Genomic DNA, 20,367 nt, shown 5'->3' on the forward strand with positions numbered 1-20,367 from the left:
AATTTCATTGTGTGTGTGTGTGTGTATATAATATATATATATATATACACATGTGTATATATATGTATTATATATATTTTATATATATACCATATCTTCTTTATCCATTCATCTGTTGATGGACATCTAGGTTCTTTCCATAGTTTGCCTATTATGGACATTGCTGCTATAAACATTCAGGTGCACATGTCTCTTCAGATCACTTCCTTTGTATCTTTAGGGTAAATACCCAGTAGTGTGATTGCTGGGTCTTAGGGTAGCTCTATTTTCAACAATTTGAAGAACCTCCATGCTGTTTTCCAGAGTGGCTGCACCAGCATGCATTCCCACCAACAGTGTAGGAGGGTTCCCCTATCTCCATAGTCTTGCCAGCACCTGTCATTTCCTGACTTGATAATTTTAGCCATTCTGACTGGTGTCAGGTGCCAGGGGCCAGGCTAAGCAATCCATTCAGGTTCGCTCTTGGGAGTTTTTGTTCCCTGAATGCTTTCTGTACCGCCTTGGAGGACGGGAATGAAGATGGAGGCCTCCCAATCTCCAGCCCGGAGGAGCGGAGAGTCAGGGTCCCACTCCTCAGTGCGCCCTTGGAGAAAAGCAGTCAATCCCTCCCATCTCCCTGGTCTCCAGCCACGCTCCGAGCTCACCCCTCCTGTGACTGAGCATTTCTGTTTCCGGCACACAGCCCTGTTTGGACTCTCCAAACCCAGCAGATTCCTCCCACGTGCTCTTGCGCTGCTTCTCCCAGAGGAGGAAGGAGGGGGTCTCTCCAAATCTGACACCTGTGGGGTTCCTTCTCAAAGAACAGTGGTCCCACTGTGCCTTGGATCACAGTTTAAGGTAACACGGGGCTGAGAGCTCACTCCTCAGCTCTGTCTCTGTAGCTGGTTCCCCGATATGAGAGCTCTGCCACACTTTCTGTGACCCTGCGGGACCTGAGACCACACTCTCCTGGGAAGTCTCCACCCCCGCTTAGCCTCTGGAGCAATGTCCTTCAGTGGAGCAGAATTTTAAACGTTCTGTTTTTGTGCTCTGCTGTTCCTCGGCTTGCAGGGAGCCAGCCCCTCCCCCCACGATCTATCTTCCCTCGCTTCAGATTCACTTTGCATGTCCTACCTTCTGGTAAGTGGTCCATTTTCTGCTCCTAGAATTGCTGCTCCTCTTCTATCTCCTACTGAGTTTGTAGGTGTTTGGAATGGTTTGATAACTATCTAGCTGAACTCCTGGGACACAATGATATTTAGGTCTCTTACTTCTCTGCCATCTTGCTCCTCTCTTGTTAATTCTTTCTATACTAGTCTTGCTTTCTTAATTTACTGGTGAGATCACCAGGACAGGGGGAAGGGCTCACTTCCTCTACATGGCTAGCCTATGCCCTCTGAGGGAAAATAGACAACTTCACATAACTGTCCCTGGGCTGGGTCATGTGACTTGCTTAGGCCAGTACGATATAAGCAGACTGGACATTTGCCATGTTCAAGCAGAGACAGTAAATATGGGCTCTGCTTAACTTTTCTCTACCTCTCTTAAATTCCTGCCTCCTCTATGTCCCAGAGAGGAGCTCTTCCTTCATCCTGGTCCTGCATGGTAAAGACACACATTGTTGAGCACCGTGGAGCCGAGCTAAGCCCAGAAGAACTGATCAGTCGTAGTCATAGTCCACCTACAGCCCTTATGTCATGTGGGCAAGAGATTAAAACACTGATTGTCGTAAGCTACTAGGAAAATGGAGGTTACCTGTTACTATAGCAAAAACTGACCAGTACACTCTAGTGAAAACACAGTATTGTAAAATAATCATGAAATATTTGCCATCTGGTTAAATGTGGTCAGTAGCATGGCCTCTGGAGTCATACTGCTAGGGTTTACATCCCAGCTCTCTCAGGATCCATGAGAACATGGTCAAATTACTTAGTCTCACTGTGTCTTGAGTTTCTCCATTTGTAAAATGGGGATAATAGTAGTACCTACCTCTAGAGACTGTGTGAGGATTAAATTGGTTTATATATATTAGTTTACACATGTTAATATATATCATGCTTTATATGTGTGTGTGTGTGTGTGTGTGTGTGTGTATTTGACAGAGAGATACACAGTGAGAGAGGGAACACAAGCAGAGGTAGTGCGAGAGGGAGAAGCAGGCTTCCCGCTGAGTGGGGAGCCTGATGCGGTGCTCGATCCTAGGACCCAGAGATCATGACCTGAGCCAAAGACAGACACTCAACTGACTGAGCCACCCACCCACTCCTATATATATGCTTTTATATATAGTGTTTAGAATTGTGCCATGGCACACAGTATTTGTTGTTATTATTCAATATTTATCTTTGTTCCATTTTGACAATATAGTAAAGCTTTTCTTCATTCCATGTACTACTTAAAGTGACTTCTTACCAACCACAGTTTCTTCTGCCAGATCAGTTTTGTCTTGTATATTTAAGAGCTCCCCACACTGCCCTGAGTATTCCCTGGTCTTGAGTGACATGTTTTTTGTTCTTATCTTCAAGTCAAAGATGAACATGTTCAACAAGACCTTGTTTTTGCTATACACATCTGGTACTTTATCAAGAAGCAAAGTACTTTTATTAAGTGGAAAGTAATTAATTTAAAAAAAACCCCACAGAGTGAAATAAAATGTCAAGCAGTTGAGGACATGCCAATATTGGAAGTTGGTAAGAGAGGAAGAGAGGAAGAGACACTCATAGTTAGTAAAGTGATGGACTCTGCCTAAAACCAATAAGCAAAACAAAGATCAAATACCTATTTTCATCGTGGAGAAAAATTAAAAGCTCTGAAAGTCAGTAAATCAGTCACTCCAGGAAGTTCCTTTCATTTCTCTTTCTCAGTTGTTGGTGATGCCTATTCATTTAAGCTTGTATTATATAATATACACCTTTTTGTATGGCTCACTGTGTCTCAATTAAGCTGTAGCAGCCCACCATAAAGCCTAATGTGCTCTGAAGGTTTTCCTCTTATTCCTTTATCTTTACCGGGCACCAGCCTAAGCGGTCTATCAGGGCTTATAGTCAGTTCCTGAATAGACATTTGTTACCTAGAACATCTTCCTCAGTCTCCCAGAGTTTTCAAAACATTCACTGCCCCTTGAAATACTTTTAAATCCAAAAATATAGACCTTTCAGTCAGAACTGATATTGCCACAATGCAACTATTGACCGCCTTGGTTTTTATTTCTGAAATATCATCAGACGATGGATTTGAACAGAAATGGGAAATTCATCCAACTTACCATGTTTAGCTCCGTGATGTGTTGTTGTTTAATAGCTTTGTTTAGCAGCGTGGAATCAGAGGGCCTCGGAAGCCCTGAGACCAGAGGGAGTCAGCACAGAGATTTTCTTGCTATAGATCATCTTTGGGTGAGCTGATGATAATAGAGAAATAATAATAAAACCAGAAATAAAACTTGTAGCTCTTTGGAGCCAGGATAATGGAGAGGGAGATGTGGATTTGAGGAGCAGGTTATTGGTGCTCTGGTCCGATGTTTTTATGTAAATAATCCAGGTCTCGTTTTCCTTTTCTGTAAGAGTCCCAAGTGTCTGTTAGCAAACAAAGAAAAAAAAGAAGTTTTTCTCAAGCAGGATCCAGTTCAGGATCATCCTTTTCATTTTGTTTTTACCTTTCTTTGGTCTCATTTAACATGAAATTGTTATTTCAATTTCTTCCATCTTTCCTTGACTTTGATGGTCTTGACAATCTGAAGAGTACAGGGAATTGGTGTGTGTGTGTGTGGTGTGTGTGTGTTTTTTAAGATTTTATTTAGTATTTATTTGTCATAGAGAGAAAGAGGAAGTAAGCATAAGCAGGGGGAACAGCAGGCAGAGGGAGAAGCAGGCTTCCTGTTGAGCAAGGAGCCCAATGTGGGACTCAATCCTAGGACCCTGGGATCATGACCTGAGCTGAAGGCAGACACTTAACCTACTGAGCCACCTGGGTGTCCCAAAAGTATAGGGAATTTGTTTATGGAATATCTTTCAATTTGTTTCTAATGTTTGCTCATGATTAGACTCAGGTTTTGCCTGTTGGGCTGGGCTGCGGTGAGAGTGGTGCTGGGTCTTTCCCAGGGCATCACATCAAGAGGTACTCAGTGTCCATGTCTTGACAGTGTGACACTGACTTGGATTGCTTGGATCAGGTGGTCACATTCAGGTTTTCCTGCTATAAAATGATGATTTTCCCCTATTCAGTTAGTAAGTAATTTATAAGGATACACCTCACCATTTTGTTAATATTCTATCATAGTTTTACTCAATAGTTTAAGCATCCTTGTGCATTTTGTAGAGATGCTGCTGACCCTGAGACTCCTTGATTTCACTTTAATCCAGTCAAGGATATCTCACATTTGTATACCTCCCTCATTCCACCCTATTTTGTCACCAGCAACCCACAGATGTAAGCTGAGGGCTGGGACCTTGTCTGTTTTGTACCTGGCACAAAGAAGGCACTCTGATTCAGGTAAGGGGATATTTTTGTACTGATGTAATGATCTTACAGGAGTTCAAGTTCAGAGCTGGCTGGAATTCATAGAGGTGAAACTCCATAACTGAGGAACCAAGACTGCCCTGGGGAGCAGTCCCTGTCTCTCTCAGTGTGGCTATGCCTCTCTCTGCATTTGCTATTTTCTCTCATTCTGCTCATAGCTGCCTCCTAATATTCCTTTGCACCCGATCCTGAATATTTCCACGAGAAGTCTGCCTCATGACTTAGGTAAGTTAGTTATCACAGCTGTTGCTCTGTTATCTCTATCTCTCAGGCCTCCATGCCTAAGAGAAGAACCTGATTGGCTGAGCTCCTCTGTTGGACTAGTAGGTAATTGGCCAAACTGCTATGGGACATTCTGTCCAATGACTGCGCTTGGTCCACTCAGCTGTGGCTGAGGTGGGCAGAAAACTCACACCGTGCAAGACATGGCTTATGGGGAGTGGGGCCTTAGTCAAAGCTGTTTCCCCCAGAGGAGTACATGAGCCACTGAAGAGACAAGTAATGGCTGTCCTGTCCGTCAGACAGAAAGACAAAATGGCGCCTGTCAAGGGGAGTCTCATGAAGGGATTATTTCAAAGGTTTGAACAGGATGTAAGGAAACCATGGGGAGGAGCAGTCCCCAGGGCTGGAACTGCTGAGGGAGTGAGGCAGTGAGCAGTTTCCAGAACTCAGAGACTGTGAGAATTGAGGGCTCCAAGAATTGTTATCTCTGAAGGTGGAGGGAGGAATCTGCTTGCATTGACTTTGCTGGGCAAGAACAGAGGGATACAGAGATACCCCGGTCTTTCTTCCCTTCCTTCCTCTGCTCTCCTGCCATGGCTCCCACTAGCCAAACAGCTGGGGTGAGGAAACCATTGGTTTTCCATATAGTTAGGCTGCCAGGGCATGGGAGAAGGTGGAGATATGGAACATGACTAGTAGGGACATACTGGCATAGCCAGCATAGAGGGCATCAGCAGTTGGAGAGGATAGTAGAAGGTAAGGATGCTGAGGCAAAGGATTTTCACAGTTATCCAGAGGTAGACCCACAGCAGAACTCAAGTCTCTTATAATGCAAGGACTTCTTGAAAAGTGTAGGAGGAGTGTTTTGTTGAAAATAGGTCTGTGATATATGTGTCACACTTTTGATTTAAGGCAAAAAAATTCTTTCATAAAAAAAAGTATGTGTGTGTACATAGATGTGTGTTTGCATGTATGAGAAAAATACATGCATTTTTATATGTGGGTTTGTGTATAGGTACATGTATACATATATGGATTAGCCATGGACACTTTAGTAAGAGTTAATCTAATATTCCTATTACATGAAAGGACCTCAAGAAACTTGAACATGAGGCTGGGCCAGCAGAGCCATGGTGGGGAGATGTAATGCAAGTCATCTGAGGCAATGCACATGGGAAGAAGACCTAGCAGAGAAGAGAAGAGCCTACCAGGGAGAAAAGGGGGAAGGGGGCACTGACAACACAGGGCTCCTATAGCATTTTGCTTGGGGCTTTTTCTTGGAGGAACCTTTAATAATCAGCTGGATACCAAGCTGTGCCCAGCAGTGCATCTTCGGTTAGATTGTCCTTCTCACCTAACAATGGTTTCTTTTTCCTTTACTTGTCCAAAGTCCACCCACCCATGGGCAGAGCTCAAACCCCTGCCAGGGACCACTACCATGCCAGCTTCCCCAGATTCTTGTAAATCCTCTTGTATTCTCAAGAGTGACCATGCCTCACTGGGCAGTGACTCCATGCTACGGAAAATGGAGTGTGCTGAATACCGGAATAATTATTGCCTTTCAATCTCATAACCTTCCTACGAGGAAGGGAGTCAGAGTTCTGTTTCCCAAATAAGGCAAGTGAGGCCAGCCCCAGCTAGCTAGCTTGTGGAGTGATACACAGTCCTGGGCTTCGTGGTCCCACTCCTGTTTCCCCACTCCATGCTCCCTGACTCAGTAGTGTTCATTGATGATAAATCCTCCTCACTATTGTCTAGGTGCTTTGGGGATAAGAATGACTTTTTCTTCTCTTGGGAGCCTCTCACAGCATGTGTCATGTTGCTAAGCACAGACCAGGTACCATATAAAGGTAGGCTGACCAAAGGGCTCTCTGCCCATTGCCACTCTTGTCACCATCTGCCTCTTACTGTTTGGTCCTGGGAGAACGACTTAGCTATGCTCTGCCTGTTTTTTTCACCAGAGAAATGAGTCTCACAGAGTTGTTGGGTGGATTGAATAAGTTATTATAGGTACTTAGGATGTGGCGCCTGAGAAGGATTTGATAAGTGGTAGCTATCACCGTCACTGTCACCACTGCCGTCGCCATCATGACTTTAAATCCGTGTTTACTGAGGTCTGAGCAGGATCAGCATTGTGTTTTGTCCATGAGCTGACCATACCTTATGAGAGGGCCTGGTTTCTCCTTCCTCCCTTCTTAACGGCCTCTTCCTCAGCAAGTCCCTACCTGTGCCGTTAGGATTTGCCTCCATAATTAAAGAGAATTACTTTCTAGGCATGTAGGAGAGACTCTTGTCATTAAAAATCTGCTGCTTGGGGCGTCTGGGTGGCTCAGTGGGTTAAATGAGGGGCTCTTGATTTTGGCTCAGGTCATGGTCTCATGGCTGTGAAATCGAGCCCTGCAACAGGCTCCGTGCTGGGCTTTGGAGCCTCCTGGAGATTCGCTCTCTCCCTCTGCCTCTGCCCCTCACCTCTCCTCTAAAGAAACAAAAAAATTGTTGGCTGCTCATCAGATGCCCTAACAATATTGTGTGTCTCAATGGAAGGAACAGTTAAGTTTCCCACGCACTGAGCCGCGGGCGGGATGGGTCTCTAAAGCCATTAGGGAGCAGCCTGATTTAAGGCTCCTGACCTACCCATTCTGACCACGAGATGGCGGTGTGCTCACAGTTTTAGATTCCTTATTCTTGGTTTAAAAGAACAAAAGCAGAGTGGAAAATACACAGAGATTTCTCAACAGTATTACTTGGTGTGAAAAGGCACCTCCCAGGATTAAATTGAGAGCTTTTAGAAACAGTTGGTGGATGGAACAGTTTAAACCCTTTTTCGTGTTTTCTTAATTCCCAATAAGATAAATTAGCCAGCAAGTGAAAAATTGTTGAAATTCCTGCAGTAGTTCTCTTGATGAAACAGCAATCATTTCTTCACCCAACCTCCCTCCCCCTTTTAATCCTGAAATATAATCTTCCCACCAGGCAAATGGAAACTTGAACTTATTTTTAAAAATGGCTCTTAAGTGATACCAACAAAATGGTGTGGATTAGATTAATACCTGAAGAGCTGAAATGAATTAAGTAATTAAAGATACTTTCCTTCCTGATTTCCCTTTTGGATACAAGAATTTCAATCAGAAAGAGCACCTGGAATTTACAAATGAGGAGATCATATATGTGAAAGTAAGATGTAAAATATAAAGTGTAGTTAAACTATTACTGCTATTTTTAATTACATTTGTCTCATGGAACAAGTGGGGATTGTGTATTAAATTGTGATTTTGATACATGCCAGATAAAATTGTGTTTAGGTGAGAAAATAAATCACAATGTAAGAGAAGAAAGAGGGTGAGGGAGAGACAGTAAATGATCAACGATTGACCTCCAAATGAATGAGACATTTTGGAGCAGAGAACTAAGAAAGCAGACATAAAGAAAGGCTGAGTCTCTGATTCTGCTCTTGAGAATCTACAGTGTAAGGGGGAGAAATAAAACATCAGAAGTAATTTGGTAAGATCTACAGAAGCAAATGTCAATTAATTTAGGGCAAAGTAGAGCGTGTACCTAATGCTAGTAGGCTACATATTGACCCGATTAAAGGGAAACAGGGTTAATAATGGAAAGATTCACAGTAGGAATGGCTTTCAAGTTTTGTAAAATGGAAGAGAGAGCCATGGTTTGGCGAATCCTAGGAGCATGAAGTTTGGGGGGCAATTGTGTGTCGGGGAGAAACATGGAACCTCTGAAGATTGAGCAATGAAGGGAAGGCATATAAGAAGGGGTGTCCTGCTGATTTCTGGAGTTCCCACAGTAGATGCCAGTGTTAGGGTGAAGCCATCTTTGAGCATACCTGTTTACCTTTAGAACTAGGACTGCTGCTAACCTCTGAGATCTCAGCAGGGTTGTCTTCTTCAAGCACAATCCTTGTGTGTGGGCACACCCACGTGAGACCTAGTCATTGGTTGAGTGCTCAGTGGTTCTTTAGGAATGAGATTCAGGGTAATTTTGCTTTTTTGTTTTCCCTCCCTCCCTTCCTTCCTTCTTTCCTTCCTTCCTTCCTTCCTTCCTTCCTTCCTTCCTTCCATCCAACCTTTTCTTTAAAATTCTTTCCTCTCCAGGTTATTCCCATTTAGGAAGTCAGAATGAAGCAACTTTACATGATTGAGAACCAAGGCTTGAGGCACAATTAGTACCTAAGTATGGGAGGGGAGCCATCAGAGTCCAGAGTGTGTCTCAGCCAGTTTCCAGACGGTGACGCATGGTCTCCTCTAGGCCTGCCTTTGTTCATCCATGAATGCCAATGATATTACTGGAGTTTGCCAACCGCATGGTTGTGGAGTGGTGAATGGAAATGCAGGTCCCTGAGATGTGAAGATGATCACAACAAAGGTGAGTATCGTATTTATAAAAGGCTGTGATAGGTGTTAACAATGTCTCCATTTAAATGCCTCCCACCAAGGGCGCTTTGGTGACTCCATTGGTGGAGCCTCCGATTCTTGGTTTTAGCTCAGGGTCACAATCTTGGGGTTGAGAGTCCGAGCTCTGTGTCATGCTTCCCGCTCAGTGGGGAGTTTGCTTCTCTCCCTCTCTGTCAGCCCCTCCCTCTCCCTTGCACACTCTTTCTCTCCGTCTCAAATAAATCCTCTAAAAATATAAATAAATGCCTCCTAACAACCGCTATAGGAAAATACTGCCCCTAGCATTGGATCAAATGTTCTTATATTTTTGTGTCCTATAGATCCATGACATTATAAAACTTGTATTTATTGAGCACTTAGTATGCATAAAGTCCCTTTTCTTTTACCAAAGAGCAAAAGAGATGCAAGCTTATTCAATATTTTGGTTATTACACAATTACTTTGACTGCCCACGGCCCCTCTTTTGAGGGTTGGAGAAATAGAAAAAAATTGGTTGTAAGAATGGCATGATTGTCAAAGTTTTTAAAAAAGCGTATCTGGGTGCTCATTAAAAGTATCGAATTACATCACTGCCCTGAATGCGTCAGCTTCTAATTGCAGCGAGTTTCCTACAGCATCTTAAGGCTGCGTATGGTCCTTTATTGGCCTCCTGGGTGCTGTCTGGGGCCTATCTCTTTCGGCTGGCAGTGCCCAGGAGAGCCGGCCGAGACAGTGGCTGTGGGGACTGCTGCTTTATATTTGGCCGCTCTTTTTGTGAATATGGCTGTTGGTGGATTTTCAGGTTCTAATTAATTTCACTTTTTCATCACGTACTTTTCATGGTTTCTGAAATGAAAGACGCTAGTTGTGGAAAGGAAAAATCCACCACTATCTGTTCAAGTCTGTGTGGTTTTTATCCATGAGTGAGGTGCACACTGGTTTTAGGAGGCTCTAAGGGAAAGGATCTTGTCCCAGCTTCTTTTTTTAAATTTTTATTTATTTATTTGAGAGAAAGAGAGAGAGTGCATGCACCCGCACAAGCAGGGGGAAGGGCAGAGGGAGAAACAGACTCCCTTTTGAGCCAGGAGCCGGACACAGGGCTGGATCCCAGGACCCTGAGGTCATGACCTGAGCTGGTCAGATGCTTAACCTACTGAGCCGGCCAGGGGCCCCCCGGTCCCTCACTTCTGAGCCACAGTCGGGAGGGTATTGGATTCATGGTACAGTCCAAGGTCAAAGACGAAAGGCTGAATAATCAAACACGTTAGCAATGCAGAAACAGGGCTTGGGCATATGAAGAACACAAGAATTGGTCATTTGCCACCCCAAGTGGCAAAAAGTGGGGTCGAGGCTTCTGGAGGTCAGCACCCACAGCACCGAGGGAAGCTCACAGTCAGACTTAAGGACTGGAGCAGTGTGGGGAGCGCAAATCCAATCAGCTGACAGAGCGTTTCTGTGCTCTTCCAGTATCTGCTCGATCTGGTCCCCTTGGTTGGGAGGTCAATTTGCGCGTTTGCCTTCGTGTCTCCCTGCTATCCCCAGGACCTACTCTTCATGGAGGTGGAGGCTTGCGGAGGCTCCAAGCTTGCGGAGGCTTGCGGAGGTGGAGAGGAGGCTAAGAGCAATGGCTGCTTTCTGCTGCCTGAGGCTTGATGATGATGTGTTCTGCCTGGGACACCACGTCCCTCCCATGCTTGTCCCACGCTGACAGATGCTCCTAGACTCAGCTTCCATGTTCCCTTTCCCAGACAGCGTCCCTGGGCGGGTCCCTTGCCCACCTGCATTTACAGTGGCCATAGCATATTCTTTTGCAATGCCTGGTCTTGCCTCACTACCCTTAGTCTGTGAACTCCCCCAGGGCATGTCCTCCTAGACCTGGCCTGGTGCTCAGTGTTTCCGTGGACAGGACCTGGATCTAAATCAGGGTTTTCAAAACTGAAACCATTATTTTGACGTCCCCTTCACAATTTTTGTTGTGTCTGCAGACCCCTTACCAAAGCGATCTTAAATTGAATCCCTTCTTAAAAATCCAGCCTTGTTATAAGCACTAATATTTATGAAAAGATGGTCTGCCTATGCCGGCAATAATTTTTCCAATATACATTAAGATGTGCACCACTTAGGCGGACGGGGCTTGCTGCTCCATGTGCTTGTGTTAGTCCCACATGGCCAAATTCCTTGCTGCTGTGCCTCTCGACGACATCACTGTCACTCTGCCCCTGCCACAAATGACACGGACCCTGTCAGCCACTACCATGCACCTGCCTGCCCTCAGTGCCCTCAGACCACTGCCCTGCCTGCCTCTCTCTTCCCAGCTGGCTTCCTATTCCCACATGGCCTTGCTTTCTGCACGACCATGGTTTTATGTGTGAATGGTGGATTTTAATCCGTGACAAGGCATTAGAGGTTAATAAGGGGATAAAAATGAATGCCAAGCACAGAGCTCCAGGAAATGGAATTTTTAGGTGCAGGTGGCAGATTCTTACAGGAAGAAATTTGCTGTGGAGGGACCTCTAGGCATGTCTCATTACTTCTGTACAATCACTCTGAGGTACCTCTTGACTCTCCGATTGAAAATTATTTATTATGTGACTATCAACTTTCCTGTCTCACGATTAAACCATCCTAACTTCCCCAACTTTGTGTTCCACTAGTTATTTGTAGTCCTTTTTTTTTTCTTTTTTCTTTTTCTGAAGTCCCTTCTTTTCACTCCAGGGTTTTCTTGGTAAATGGAGGTAGCAAATGGGTCAGTGACTCTTCTACGGGGAAGCAGAGGACTCCATGCATGGGTTTGTGCATGTACTGGTATGTGTTTCCCAGGCACAGTTTTCAGTGTGCAAGAAACATGCTCAGTGGCTTTATAAGCCCTCATCCACGAAGGCTAATGGGATGAATGTCTCCCCTGGGTTTTCATTTGGAGGCAGGTCCAAATCCTGCCTCTGTGAGTTCCCGCTCTGTGACTTTGTGTAAAGCGGCGGTCTTCTTGCATAAAGCCATTCTTAGCTTCGCCTCTGTAACATAGGCATAGCGATAGTTTTCTATGTCCTATTCTCCTAGGGTGATGGAAAGCAGCGAGGCAGTGCACACTGTCACGCACCTCCCAGCATGCTCTCAGAGGGCTTGACCTCGTGCCGCTGCCTGGCTGTGCTGTAAATGTTGGCTGACCTGGCCAAGGGCAACCAGTGTCTCTTCTCTTAGGCTGGTGTCCGCCTTACAGTGAGGGCAGTTTTGTGGTTGTTTCAGATGCCGTGTGAAAGCCAGAGGAAGACGTCAAAGATTCTGAATTGCTACAGACCTTTAGAATCATTGCGCATTATGCGTAGATCTAATGCTGTTGACACGGACGGTAACATTTTCTTTCTTCTTGGGATGGGATGAGCTGAGGCTGCGATGTTGAGCCATTGCATTCTGTGGTCTCCTTGTGTTGATTCCATTGCTGCACAAAGTCTGCAGAGCCGGCCCTGAGCCAGATCGTGGGCAGTGTCTGCCAGGATTGTCTGAAAGCCAAGTATGAGCCTCCTGGGCCAACAGTGGTTTTTGGCTCGGGGAGGCCACAACACCTCATATCCAGCAGGGAGGGGAACCCGCTGCCCATAAAACTCAGTGGAAAAGAACAAAAAGAGACATTGAAGTCAGTGTAACTCAGAGGGAGTTTCTGTGTAGTCTGGCAGATAGGAGATCAGATGCTGGAATCTTAGGTCGGACGCTTGCCTCCAATCACAGAAGTGACCCTCCCAGGTACTCAGTGACCTCAGTTGGCTCTGGAGAGACATGATAGGTATCACAAGACTGCTATCCCACCAGGTCTGAATGGTAGCCTCTGTTTAAAGACAGATGTCTGGCAGGGCCAGCCAGGATGATGGGGGAGTTAAGGAAGCCCTGACAAGATGTGGGGGGGGGCACTCAAACAGGGCTTCTCTGTGAGCTGGCTGGAACCAGGGCAAGAGGTCCAGAGGCTTCATATTCCCCCACCGCAAAGCAAAATGATGTAATTGTGATAAATAACCACAAGAGCATCCCAGCCTGTGTAAATTTATCTTTGTTACTTGTGCTCAGTTTGAAACCTTTGTCATCACAGATCACGCCTAACGCAAATACATGTCTAAATGCGGTTCTCGACCAGCAATGCTCTTAGTAAATTACGTTGGTTTGAGCTGAGGGTGATATATGGTTAGCAGGCTACTCAGCTGGAGGAGGGAGCTCCGGGTGTTGCCAGAGGACCTGCCTGAAAGCATGATGTCTGGTATTTCAGCAAGTGCCCCCCTTCCAGAACCAGCCCCAAACCCCAGCCCTTAGGGCTGCTACTGGAATCATGGCGTGTTCTTTCTCCCTCATTGCTGGGAATAATTTGTAAAGTGAAGTTGTGGCAATGTACTCGAATGATGCTAATCATGCCCAGCTCTGTTATTTCTTTCACAGGTGGGACTGTGTCTTAGTAACCAACTCAACGCCCATCACAAAAATCAATTTATTTTTCTCTGGGACTTTAGGATGGAATTTCATCTTTTGAAAAAAATCACACATTTTGATTACAGCTGACCCTTTTCTGGTCTAGAGATAAACTAGGACCAGAAACCATCAGTCTGAAAGAGATTTCCAGGAGGGTTTCTTGGCTTGAGGTTTTTCTTTACAGAAAGAATTGGATGAGTAGGGAATGTAGAACAAATGTGTTTGGGAGCAGCATTAAATCTGACTTTACCGCAAGTGGTTTAATTCTATGAAATCATTACTGTCTTTTTCTAATTAAAAATGTGGGGGGACTAGAAAACTCTTGAATCTTATAAAAACTTCAAATAGTGCCAAGAAATATACAAAGTGACAGTGAAACTCACACTCCAAAGTGCACCTATTCCTGGGACAGCAATTGTTACTGTCTTTCTGTTGTCATCCCAGAGAGAGTCGATGGCAGACAATGTGCATTAGAATGTCAGTTTGATGTCCTATACTTTGTCATGTTCACCACTGAATGCCCAGCTTCTAAAATAGTGCAGCACACATAGGAGGAATTCAACCAATATTTGTTGGATGACATAATGAACAAGCAGAAATACAAGCACACACGCGTGTGCTCACACACACACACCCCTACATACAATTGGTAGTATACTATTTATATTTCTCTACACTTTTTTCCATTTCGTTTCATATATTTTATAGCTATACCTATACAGTTGGCTCATTCTATTAACAGTTGCTTGACATTTCATTGTAGGAATGTTCATAATCTATTTCTACCATTCCACTGATAATGAGCATTTAGGCTATGTTTCCTTTTTCCTCTATTGAAAAAAACAGTTATAATAACATCTGTCTATCTATGTCTTCATTTAAGTTTTGAATTTATCCATAAAAATACATTTTTGGTTAGGCTCTGCGATATCTGTGAAGGACAATTGTTAGAATTACTTGATCAAAGGGTCTGCATATGAAATGCCTAATTTCTAAGTAAGTAGCTAGTGCAAACTCTAAGGGGACTTTTCCATTTTCATTGGTAATGCAAAATTTTTCTCTGCTATTCCTTCCGCCTGGAATCACCTTCTCATGCCCTTAATTGGAGGACCCCATGTTAACTTCTCTGAATCACTCAAATGTTACCCCTTCCATGAAAGTCTTCATATCACATTAAATTATTATTTATTCATGCACCAGTCTCTCTCACTGGACTGAAAATTCCTTGAGGACCGGGCTGTGTCTTTTTTCATCTCTATGTCCCCAATGACTGGCATCATGCCCGCCATATTGCAGGTGCTGATGAAGATTTGTTTAATGGTGAACAGGACATTGCTTGGTATCTTATGGCTTTTGGTGCAATTATAAATGGGATGGATTCCTTCATTTCTCTTTCTACTGTTTCATTATTGGTGTATAGATATGCAACAGATTTCTGTACATTGATTTCTTATTCTTACTTTCCCAAATTTGTGTGTCAGTTCCAGTAATTTTTTGGTGAAGTCTTTCAGATTTTCTACAGAGTATGATGTTGTCCAGAAATATTGAAAGTCTGACTTCTTTCTTGCCAATTTCAATGCCTTTTATTTCTTTTTGTTTTCTGATTGCTGAGGCTAGGACTTCTAGTATTACACTGAATAACAGTGGTGAGAGTGGACATCCCTTCTCGTTCCTGACTGTAGAAGCTGAGACGTTGGTGATGGTAGGAAGAGACGACCTACCTGAAGTCAGCACTGTGAGACTCCCAAAAGACTAGAAGGCCAGGCCAAGGGAACACCTCCATGGCCAGTTAGCCTGCTAGTGGGTCAAAGTTGGTCAACTAGCTTGGCACCACATGGATGCAGATACAAGAAGAGAACAAGATTTGTCCTAACCTACACGGTTATTTGAGCAGAGCAGATGGAATGAAAATGGGCTCAGGAATCAAGGTGAGTTGTTGAAGCTCCACAGAGAGTTGTCTTTAAGGGCTGGGTGCAGTGGCTTTGATTCATGTCTGGTCCTTTTAGCCTGAAGAAACAAAGTCCTCTCAAACCATTTCAAGCAAGTAGGTGCTTTATTGGAAGGGAGCTTAGAGGGCAATATATAGAGCAGAGATCTCCTAGGAGCTACAGAAGGGTATTAGTTATCTAGAGGTATATTACAAATTACCCTAAAACTTAGGAGTTTAAAACAACAAACATTTATATCTCGCAGTTTCTGTGGATCAGAAATCCAAAAGCAGCCTAATGCGGTCGTTCTGGCTCGAGGTCTCTTATAAAGTTGCTGTCCAGCAGTCCTCTTAAGGTTGGATTTGCTTCCGAGCTGACTCACATGGTTGCTGACAGGTCTTACCTCACTGGCTGTTGGCTGACAATCTCTGCTCTTCCAGGCATGCCTCTCTGCAGGCTGCCCAAGTGTCCTCATGACATGGCAGCTGGCCTTCCTCAGAGTGAGCGATCCAAAAGAGGAAAGCCAAGACAGAAGCCATGGTCTTTTCTAACCGAATCCTAGCCTTACAACTTTTTTTTTTTAAATAAAGGTCTTTTATAATCCAATCCTAGAAGTGATGCACCATCATTTCTGCCATGTTTTATTATCATATATACCAACCCTGTGGGTGATGGCTCTGCAAGGGTTTGAATATGGGGAGGTGGGGATCACTGGGTTCCATCCTGAAGTCTGGTTTCTGGAGAAATGACCTGCACAATATCCAGACCTCATTGGAACAGGAACAGGAAGGCCATAAGGTACCAAATTACTTCTTTTATTGATTTCTTTAGAACTATTGGGTCTTTTCCTCATTGTTCATAGCATTGCTGCGACTTTCTGTGTGTCTGCCCACCTCCACCATCATTGACTTCCTCTCATTCCATCAGTTAGCTTACGTACAGTCATACAAGGGCTTTGTGGTCCAACCCTACTCATGCTCATATATAGCTTTATTTTTTTCTTCTAACTTCTTGTGCCTTGGCTACCCATTTTTAAATTTCCATAAGATAAAACTGATTGTTCTAGCTTATATTTTTTTACATCAAATCATAGGTTGGAAGTCAGCCTCTGGTAGGACAACACTTAGGTTAAATGCTCAGTTCCCAGCCATCAGCCATTGGTAGGAGCCTGGATTAGGTGGTTCTGACAGGGAATCTGAGACATGACTACCTAAGGTTAGCGTCACGTCTCCTAGAAGTCTTGTGGACAAGGCAAACGCTGACCAACATCTTCAGTGATTAAGAGCACAGATTCTGGAGCCTGCTGAAGATGGGCCTAAATCTCGGTCCCCAATTTACTAGGTAAGGCACATGTGCCATCTGTGTAAAATGGATGTAGTAATAATAGTATGGTGCTGGATAGCAATGTCATGAAGATTAAATGAGGTTATATATGTAACATGCTTGGCACAGCACTGGGAATATAAGCTTCAAAAAAGCTAGCTGTCATTTCTATTGATAAAACTTATTTTTGGTGATGTTTTTGGAGGCCAGTGGATGGAAGAAAAGGCAATATCATTATCAGTTTCATTCATTAATTCATTAATTCAAAAATATTTACCAATAACTCTTCCTTTGGAATTTGCTTTTCGGTTATAGCCTACAGGTTAAAATTGTACCTATTGTTGACTCATTATCACACTATGCACAAAAGCTCTTTTGGGATTTTTTCTTTTTAAAAATTCTCTCCAGGAGCCCAGTTCTCCTGGAACCTTCTCTCTCTTTTTGTAGGTAATATCTTGTCTCCTCTATTGAGAGGAAGTAACAGTGGGTAATGGAAAGAATGCTGGACTTTGCACAGGAAGATGTCGATTTGAGTCTTGGCTCTACCTCTGACCAGTTAGCACATTCCTCATCTTCACTGAACCTATTTTTCATCTTTATACGATGGTTCTAGTAATACTTATCTCACCTCACATCAGAGATCACAGGGCATGGTTGAAGAATGCAGACTCTAGAGCCAGAGCAGCATGTTCAAGGTCCAGATCTCTTCTGCACAAGCTGACCTTGCACAGGTTACTTAACCTCGTGGTGCCTTCGTTTCTTCTTCTGTAAGATGGGATGGTAATACCAGCACCATGCCCATCAGGTGGGACTGGGAGGGCTCAGTGAGCAGATGTCAGTAAAACACTTTGAATAGACCGGCAACAGTAACTGATGCATAAGTATCATCGTTTGCTTAGTTTTGTATAGTTTTGCTTATGGCTCTAAGAGCCAGTAATAATAACATTTTGCTATCTCCATCACACAGAGGAGTAAAACAAAGAACAGACATTTAGAGGTTGGAAGTCAGAAGTTTCTCATTCCCTCATGTCTCTCCCAGGAGTGTTTTGTGTCATAACCTTTCTTTCTTGCAATGTTAAAAAATACGTCCTATGCTACTACTACTTATTTCTGTCTCTTTATCACTGCCTTCATGAAAAGGGAGTCACAGTTATACTTCCTTTTCAACCACTTCTGCTTCCATTGACCTTGAGGTCTGACCTCTAGCCTCTGCCTGCCTTCACTTGCTCTTTGCTGGAACCATGTGCTTGTGGTGCACTGAGGGTCCCATATAGATCAGGCATAGCCCAGACTTCCACAGGGCTCTGTATTTCCAAGAATCCATCTGGAATTCTGTTCTATACCCTACCTTCTTCTAAAAAGTTTGTATCACACTCTTCTTTTCTTTTTTTTAACATGCTTTCCTTTGTTACATCCTCCTAGTCCCCAAGTCTGTCCTCAACAGCCATCTCATGGAATGTTCCTCTTGCATTGCGGGTCTCTCCTCTCCTATGGCTTCAGTGCTCATCTCTGTGGAAAGGGCTATCAATCTGTAGTTCCGGCTCCAATTCTACTTTCTGAGTTCAAGTCCTTTGAGTTTTGGACTGAACAAGTGTGAAGCAAAATGCATCATCCATCTTTCAATCAACTTCCCATGTCTCCTTACTTCCGAGGCTGGCATCACACTTGCCATGGTCACCCCAGTTCAGAGTCATCTGTCCATGGTTTGCCCAACTATTTCAATGTCTACTTTCTGACAAGCATTTCACACATTCACACACAAGTATGCATTTGATACAGTTCTTGGGCTAGAGAGAGGTATGGTGGTAGAAAACTTGAGCAAGCATGCACAGAGGAGGAGGAGGAGGGCATACCTGATATACCTGGGGAGGGGCGGTAGTCAGAAAATACTGCAAGAAAGAAGTGAAGTTCAACCAAAATGTTGCAGGTGAGAAGGCACTCAAAAAAGGTAGGAAAATGCAAACAAAGGAGAATTTCAGCCAAGACAAGAGAAGAGGAACATCCAAGAGCTGTCAGGACCTGAGCAGCTGCCCAGCCAGGCACTCTGCCAGGCTGGGTTTCCCTGCAGGCCTACACGGATATGTCTCTGGCCCTTTGTCTCCCTTTCCTTGACTCCTTATGCAATCCTTCTCTGCTTTCTTATTGTTTTGATTTTACTATTAATCTGTCATTATGGAACATTTAAAACACATACAAAAGTAAATTTTTAAGAAACATAACCAGAGGGGCACCTGGGTGGCTCTATCTTTAAGAGTCTGCCTTCAGCTCAGGTCCTATCCCAAGATCTTGGGATCGAGCCCCACTTCGGGCTCCCTTTTCAGCAGGAAGCCTGCTTCTTCCTTTCCCACTGCCCCTTCTTGTGTTCCCTCTCTCACTGCGTCTCTCTGTCAAATAAATAAATGAAATCTTTAAAAAAAAATAACCACACTATATTATTTACAGCTGAAGCAAGAAATTAACAATAGTTTCTTAATATTTCATGTACTTAAATCTCATAAATGGCTTTTTTTTCACAGTCTGTTTGTACCAGGATCCATTTAAAGTCCACATTTGTGAATGGTCGATAGCATTTTTACATGTCCTTTAAGCTATAGGTTCTCCATTCATCTCTCCTTTTCTTTCTCTTGCAATCTATTTGTTGAAGAAAACAGGTCTTCTATCTTTAGATTTTTTTCCATGGTCTGAATCTTGCTAATTGTATCCAGTGATGTCATTAGACATGTTCCTTGGGAGTCTTGTTTATCCCAAAAATCGATTGGTCAATCTACAGATTTGATTTACAGATAATTTTTTTGGCAAGAGTACTTCAGAATGGCATAGCAGGCATATAACATCTACTTGCCTCTTCTGTAACAGTCACTGATGCCTAGAACCTTCATTCATAAGAAGTGGCGAAATGGTGATATTCTAAATTCTACTATTCCTTATGTGTTTCTCAGCATAAGAAGATAAACTTCCTTTCATTGAACATGTGGGTTCCCAGTGGTACATTACACGTAAGAAAGACAAGATAAGTGTACGATCCTTTTCCTTACTTAACAGTTTTCCAACACTTTCCAACAGTGACCAATTAATGCTTTTCTTTTAAATATGAAAATATAGATTTAATATATGTGGTATGTCAATCTCCTTCAGTTGTGACCCTGATGTGGTACTTGAAAAGCTCTGTGTTTGGCCTGTGGTAGCTTCTCCAAGTAGGCTTCAAGTTCTTTTTACACAACCCGATAGTTTTTGATAAATTCTTTGTTATCTGACATAACAAGATACTCCAGACCCATCTTGTCTATCTCCTGTCCCAGACTGGGAGGCAGCCATATATTCAAGGACTCCTGGTTTCTTTTGAGAAATGTATGGGGACTAGGGTTCTCCATTACTTTTAACGTTAATTGCGATAGCGAACTTGATTCACCAGTTTGGAGTCTTATAATCTTGACAACTGCTGCATTTTTGCTACCGGATCTTCCTGAAGCCCAGAATTAATCATGCCTTATTTTTATACAGCCACTTTACTCATCTCCCTGATCCATCAGGTCCATTAGATGGACATTCCAAATGTGTTTCCC

At 43.6% G+C, this 20,367-nt stretch overlaps 1 long non-coding RNA gene across 4 annotated transcripts in view; it reads left to right on the top strand.

Annotated features, from left to right (window-relative positions):
- The first annotated feature begins 709 nt into the window (after positions 1-709).
- LOC125096094 (uncharacterized) overlaps positions 710-20,367 on the top strand; it is a 30,871-nt gene continuing 11,213 nt past the window's right edge. For 2 of the 4 annotated variants that reach the window (XR_007126056.1, XR_007126058.1), the window contains exons 1-3: positions 710-837; positions 8,826-9,096; positions 16,072-16,279. This is a non-coding gene — a long non-coding RNA (uncharacterized LOC125096094). Of the gene's footprint in view, positions 838-8,825; positions 9,097-15,235; positions 15,482-16,071; positions 16,280-20,367 lie in introns of all 4 variants that reach the window. The other 2 variants (XR_007126059.1, XR_007126057.1) reach the window with 2 other exon arrangements.

The sequence above is a fragment of the Lutra lutra genome, chromosome 3 (assembly GCF_902655055.1).
Source record: "Lutra lutra chromosome 3, mLutLut1.2, whole genome shotgun sequence".
Lineage (NCBI taxonomy): Eukaryota > Metazoa > Chordata > Mammalia > Carnivora > Mustelidae > Lutra > Lutra lutra.